This window comes from Vigna radiata, chromosome 5 (genome assembly GCF_000741045.1).
Source record: "Vigna radiata var. radiata cultivar VC1973A chromosome 5, Vradiata_ver6, whole genome shotgun sequence".
Taxonomy (NCBI): domain Eukaryota; kingdom Viridiplantae; phylum Streptophyta; class Magnoliopsida; order Fabales; family Fabaceae; genus Vigna; species Vigna radiata.
The window spans coordinates 16066154-16073833 of NC_028355.1; positions in this window are offsets into that span (position 1 = coordinate 16066154).

Below are 7680 nucleotides of genomic sequence, written 5' to 3' on the forward strand. Positions count from 1 at the left end.
AGGATATTTTTGTCTACTGAAACCCGGTACACATTGCTAAAATGTACCAACTGAAAAACAGGCGTACGCAAGTTAGCAAACCCATATATATATATATCAATGAATTGGAAAATAAAAATAAAAACGTGTAAGAAATTACGTGGCCTTGATAGATTATTATATATACCGATTATATTATACTTTTGGGTTGTGTGACATACAACTATCTAGTCAACTTTTATATATAGGTATAACGTTACTTTAAAGAAAAGGCAATAATAATAATCTTTGAGTATATTGTTATCTTGTGTTTAGAGGAGAGAAATAATTTTAAGAAATTAAAATATATAATATTTTGTAATTAAATATTTTATTTGGATAAAATAATTAAAATATTTTGCATCTTTTTTCATGAAGTAATTTGAATTTATCTTTGAAGATAAAATTTAATTTTAAAACTATAATTTAAAAAAAAAAATACTAATTAAATTTAAATATTCTAAATAATATTTAACAATTTATTTATTTATTTCATTATGTATCTGTGTATATAGAGGAGTGATTAGTTGTGGAACCTCAACTTTTTTGCTTGTGATTTTATTACAAAGTGATTTTAAACGAAAGATGTTGATATTGAGTGAAGATTCATATAAAAATTTAAAAAAGTAATTTTGTTATTAAGAATAATGCATGGGTGAAGATTCATATAAACTAAATAAGATTAAATATCAAAATTTACATATACTTACAACATAAAATTTTTATATATAAGAAGTAGAAGAGGTAGCAAATGATCATATATAAGAAGAGACTATGGTCTATTTACATATAAAATAAATTTTTATAATAATCAAGACGTTCTCTGCTAAAACAAAAAATAAAAATAAAGTTGGTACAATAAACTTTGCATAAACTATTAAGTAAGATAAAACTAATTTTCTACACTTTTTTTTACAACAAAATATATATCATCATTTTATTGATCTATTTAAATTTATAAAAATATTTGAAATAAATCAATCACAGACAGTTTATATATATGCGAACACGAAATTCTTCAACTGTACCTATCATATTCTCTTACAAGGCAATGATTCGGGGTTACTATGCCATAATGTCAATATAAAAGAGTTGCAAGAATTCAACATGTTATATTCAGCCCAACAAGAAACTTTACATATATACCGAATAACCTTTTTTTGCCATATAATTAAAGATACCAAACGAAAAATTTTCCTTAGATTTCAGTGAAATCGGTATTAAAATTAACATAATTATAAAAAAAAAAATATATCATACTGTTTCTTCTTCCTCTTGATAGAATTGCAGAACGATTGAAGATTTTTCTTAAATATATAAAGTTTGTAGGAATTCTGCGTAGAAAACCTAGGTTTTGGTTTTTTGTGTTCAGAAGTATGAAGTGAGAAAATGTGTTGTGCTTTAGCATAACTGTTCAACACTACGACACACTGCTACTAAGCAGAGCACATGGGTTGGCAGCATCTATCACACATGAACTTCAACTTTATTCAACAAATAGCCCTGCATTTTGCAGTCGTATGTAAAATTGTTTCATCTTTTTTTTAAGCATATGATTTTCTATTTTCTTTGAGTTTTTCTTAAGTATAAAAACTTTTCTTTTGTGTACATCTATAAGAAATAAGAAATAAGAAAATCCATTATAAAAGGTCGAAAATTATTATTCTATTATTTTAAAATTTTGGGTAGAAAATGATGTCAAATCTTTATATGATTATCTTCATATCTCATTAAAGTTTATATTTTTGAGTGAACTTTTTTCGATAAACCAAATAAATAGCACGTTGAAAAGAACAAAATTATTATTGTTCTGTTTAAGCTTATATATAAACATTACTTACATATGATCACTATGTTTTAGACCCAAAATAAATCTAGACTTCATAGAAAACATTATAAATTGTTAGAAGTCTCACGTCGACTAAAGATAAGGTCAATTTATAATATATAAGTGGAGTGCAAACCTCACCTTACAAGTCGTCGATTTTGTGGGGTTGAGTTAGACCCAAAACCCACTTTTAACATGGTATCAGAGTTATGGTTAGAGTCTATTTTAGGGATATTGTTGGGCAGATTGTTTCACCCGTGGGCCGTTATCGGATCACCCATTAATAAAACCCACTTCTAACAGTATTTATATATGAAGATTCTATATACTTAACTTTTTGCATTTTGTATGTATGAAAACTGAAGATCCTAGACCTTATGTTGGATGAAATTTAAAAGAAATGTAGAGTTAGTTATTTGATGTGAACCTCCCTCTTCCATAGGGCATTAAAGATGATACCAATCCTAAGCAAAAATTATTCCCTTTATAGATTTGTGGAAATAAGCTTGAGAAGTTATAGGCAATAACATTTATGTAAGTAGTATTGAATTTGAAAGTCCCATTGCACATGAGAGTTTGCGTAAAAGTTAATAAAATAATGAGTATTTGGGGTACTTGATTGGTGGTTTGTATTATAGTATACTAAATTGTTATATTTTGGAACCTAAAAGTACGTGGTTGTTATGGATTGTGTGTAATTAACAAGTTCATGGCATGTGACCCAATATTGGCAACATCTCAACAACCAAAAGCTTTTCATTTGAAAGCCCATCCTAACATAATAATATATGACCACTTTTTTAGTTCTTATTACTCAAAACGTATTTTCCACTTCTCTCTTCTCCACCAACCAATTACTCTCATTAAAACCAAAGCCATTAATAATAATAATAATAATAATAATAATAATAATAATAATACGTATCATCGGTTTTAGTACAACTTTTCTTTCCCTTTTTTATTCATCGCCAATTTGACTATCTAGCTACCTCAGCTTAATCAACAAAATTTTAACACAATTTAATAACCATCTTCAACAGAAACTAAATCATTAATCAGTTTTCATTTTTTTGGTAGTGCTTTTCGACTAATCAATTCCTAAGCAAATCCAATTCATTTTGCATTCACATAAGCAAAATCAAAAGAGGTTAATTTCTTGTTGGCGGCCTCGCAAATTACCCTGTCACGATGAGCCACCATCAACAAAATTGTTTACACTCAAGAGAGTTTGGTGTAACTTTAAAAGTAAATATTTTTAAATATAATCAATATACAATTAAAAAAAAGTGACTCATGTAGTAATTATTTTGTTTCGGTTTATGTGATTCAAATTAAATTCTTTTTTACGGATAATTTCTAAGTTTCAAACTTGGATCAAAATTTAATTTTTAATTTTCTCTACATTGTTCAGTCAAGTTGCTTGTTACATGTAGAAAATATTTTGATGTTAAAGTTAGTATTGGTTGGAATACTTTGATGATGAAATGTAATAAACAAATGGGACGGAGATAATACCTCTGTGTTACCTTTGTGTCGAATGTTATATTTACTCTATACTCCCAATCAATCTCCTGCAGAATATACTCGGACGTGTCAAAATTTTTTTTATAAGTCTTTTTTAATTCAATAGTAAGTTAAAGTAAGATTACCTTGAAAGTAAACCTCTATTTATAGAGTTTATAAGAATCTGACCAATTAATCATAGTCATTATGATATTAATTGCACTTTAACTCTGTTTAATGGTTGTCGAAACCAAACGGTCTTGAGACGTTTTCTTGAAAGTCTACCTACTCAGCTTTGTTTATGTAATTTGCCACTTTTTCGGACCGTTTAGCTTCTAGTTTTATTTATAGATTTTAAAATAACTTTTGATCACTACGGACCTAACTATGACTTAAATAGTAATAATTTGACTTAGATTAACCTAATTATTATTCTTATATTTAATCTTGTTTATAGTCTGATTGATTGTCAATCATTGGTATTAGACCCTAAACCCTAAACCCTAAACCCTAAATTAACTGCTCTGACTAATGACTAACCTGTAATCATACTGTTACCTCCTTAAACTAAATACTTGATTTAACTCAAAAGATCAAATTCTTAAGTATTTTTTACTCTTCTAGACAGTGTGTCTGAGGATTATTTTCTTTGAAAGATTCACACACCAGTCAAATCCTTGATACGCGATGCATATGATGAATTTTATATTACAAAGGTGTGAAGTGGCTTTGATTAATGAAAGAGTAGAAGACATTAAATGAATGGGTTTGAATCTGCAATTTGCAGGTAGCTTATTAAATAACAAACAGGGGAAAAAATGTGAAAACTTGGAGTATGCAAAAAGATGGGATCTCTTCCACAAAAGACCTAAAACCTTTAACAATGGCATCATGTGCATCAATAACTCTAAATTTAAAAGTGCCATAGCATTAAACAATCTCATTAATTATATCCATTCTCCAAGCAGAGGCTACTAGATGCACCTTCCTTTCTTTTATGAACACCTGTGAGTGGGTCCAACTTTCACAATGCAACTATTAATATACAACAATGGTGTTTATGATAGCCATTTTTTTAATCAGGATTCAGTTTTCTTTTTTAATTTCGTGTTTAACCTACCAATCTTGACTATCGTGCCACATGTCAATCATTGGCACGAATAATGCTCATATTAATTACAGTTGCATCTCTTATTTCTTATTTATTTTTTCTGTTGAAATAAAAAAAAAAAGTGATAATACAGAAGGGGTGTTTAGGATCCTATGATATCTAAATTTTTTAAACAACTTGGTATTAGTCAAAAAGGTACATGAAGTTTGGTCATGTTACTCCATCATTCAGTATTAGTTATTCTCGTTAAGATGATTAACAAATACTGCAGAATTAAAATATTACATTAATCAATGATTGGGATTATACATCAGAGCAAGATGAAATATTTGATATTTCAAAAGGCATAAGTCTTCACGTAACCATGTTGTAGAAGATATGATAAAATCTTATTAAATAATATAGGATATACTATAGATTTTACTACCAAAAGAGTAATAACTTTAATAAAGTGAGTGTATTTTTATTTTTACTTTTTTTTAAATACTTGCCACACAAATTGCACTATGAGTGTCTAGTTTGTATTGACCACATTCAAAAATTATTGATGATTGGAGCTGTATTTTTGCATTATTTGTCTCAAATTTTATTGAAAAAAATGGTTTTTCACATTTGCACAGTTATGTATTAATATTTAAAAATTGTAATTAGTATCAGAAATAAATATTTATTTACTGGGTTTTTTACGATAATCTCAATCTATTTGACCAAACTCAACTATTAACATTGTCTGTGAGACAAATAACTAAAAGTTAATTGTCAGAAATATATCTATGATCTAAATAACTAAACATCTGGCTCGAATTGGTCTAATTTAAATTTATATTTTAAAGACCATGATAAAAATAAACTTATTTCATCAATATATTATATTTTTATTTTAAAGGTGTTGTCTTATCTCATTTAGAAAGACATTTTTTTAACTTACCTTTACAAAGTTTCACTTTTCATTTTTACAATATTTTTACTCTATTTTTCGTTAATATCCATGTACAAAATATAAGACAAAAAAAAAAACAATAATTAAATGCATCTATACCAAATGTCATCAAATTAAATCCATTAACCAGTGTTAACATCATTGATACTATCAAATTAAATTGACATTCATATTCATATGTGTTTACTAACACACAAAATATTTTTTTTTCACATGATATAGTTAATGGGGAACATAACTTTTGGTTGATTTTATCAATAATCTAACATAAATTTATGTCCAATAATGAAGCTATAATAAAATAAGCATTTTTAAACTTTGTGAGAAGTATCGAACTCTTTTTTTGCGAGGTATTATGTAATAAATCTTTGTGGGTTAATAATTAAATGTAAACTGATACTAATTTAGCAAGTCATTTTCTTGTTTTTTGAACATATGCCTCTTTGACAGTCCAATTATTTGTGAAATCCTAGAAAAAAAATGTATGAAAAAATAAATGTTTACTATAAGTAAACACTTCACGGGTCTACTATTGTATATAAAAATATAAATATATATTAATTAATGTCCACAGCTATAAAGATACTTAATTGCAAAAAGAAAATGAAAGTTTTGGAACATGAAAGAACTAGCATATCTTCTCCCTATAGTTGTAGGTATCTGTAAGATTATTATGAAAGGAACAATCATAAAAGGACTAACATACCGAGAGAAAACTGATACGTACATTAAGGGAACAAGAAGTCACAAGATTTGACATTAAAAGATGCAAATATGGACAATAAACCTCAATATCTAACAGGACTCACCAAATTATTATTCAGACATTTCCACCGAAACACAACAACCTGTTCTAAACCTATAATTTTTGTCTATTATTTTCACTTCTGTAAATAAAAATATGTTTATGTTACATATTGTCATACGAGATTGTATATGTCTTCTAATGAGATAAAAAAACATCCAACTTTTTCAAACTGTAATCAATCTTGCTTTCTGTAGGCTTTACAAACTTTCTCTTTTACTTTGAAAAGACAACACCTTAAAAAAAATGGCAGCAAATTAGTTTCAAAATGAGTAATGATACATAAACAATATTTTTTGACAACATTTAAACATCAATCATACGTGTCATTGTATGATTGGTCCAAATGACACAATGACACCACCATGAACAAATCACACAATGACACGTATGGTGATGTTTAAATGTGGTAAAAAAAATGTTGTTTAAATATCTTTATCCTTTCATTAAGAAAGTGGACAATAGTACGTACCCTTTTACGAAAAAAAAAAATCTTTAATATTAATATTAGAATCTCTGCAAATATATTGAATCATAGTATACTTAATAATTAGTTATGGTCTGTTTCATTGAGAAAAACAATAATAATTTACCATGAAGAAAGCTAATAAACTAGTTTGCAAATATATTGAATCATATTTTACTGTGTTAAAAAAAATAAAATCCAGATTCAAAGAAAACAAGAGCTGTTCTTCAATCTTTAGCGATCTTGCTGCTAAACACTTGCAGTACATGTTTGACAATGAATCATCTGCTGCACTTATGGGAGTAGAAAAATAAAGTGTATAAGATATGGTTTGGTGAAGATGCCTAATTATTTTATTTGGAACACTTGTTTCTTTAGACAGATATTACTGTCTCCAACCAAACCCATTACAAGTAAAATTAATTCTTTTTATACTCATTAAAAATCATTCTTATTTTTTTTATAATGTTTAAAAGTAATGATATTGAACGAAATAAAAAGAAATTGAAATTTGTGAATATGATTTATTTGTTTATTATATATATGGTAGCAGCATATATGTAGCATTAATTGGAAACAAAAGATATGCATATCATGAGAGATCCGGTGGTGGGCACTTACGCATGATATCATATGGTCAACAAATTTAATGCATGCACATCACTACATCATTGTGAGTACCGAGGTAGTTATGTGTTCTTTCACACACATTTCTTCCTCTGTCATTTCCCCTTTCATATAAAAATAATTCTCCATTTCTAACCATTATCCATACATATTATCATTCAAAAAGTCAACAAAGGTTAACCCCTATTTACGGAAATTAAAGAAAATAATAAAAGAATAAATTAATCTAAATAAATATGAAAAGATAAGAAGAGTTTTATTTAATTTAATTTTTCTCATAACACAGAATAAAAAGGGGAAAGCCATAAATAAAGGTGGGTTTTTAATTTTTACAGAGGGGTTTGAGTGTTGTCTCCCCAGACATGGGCAAGAACCAAAATAT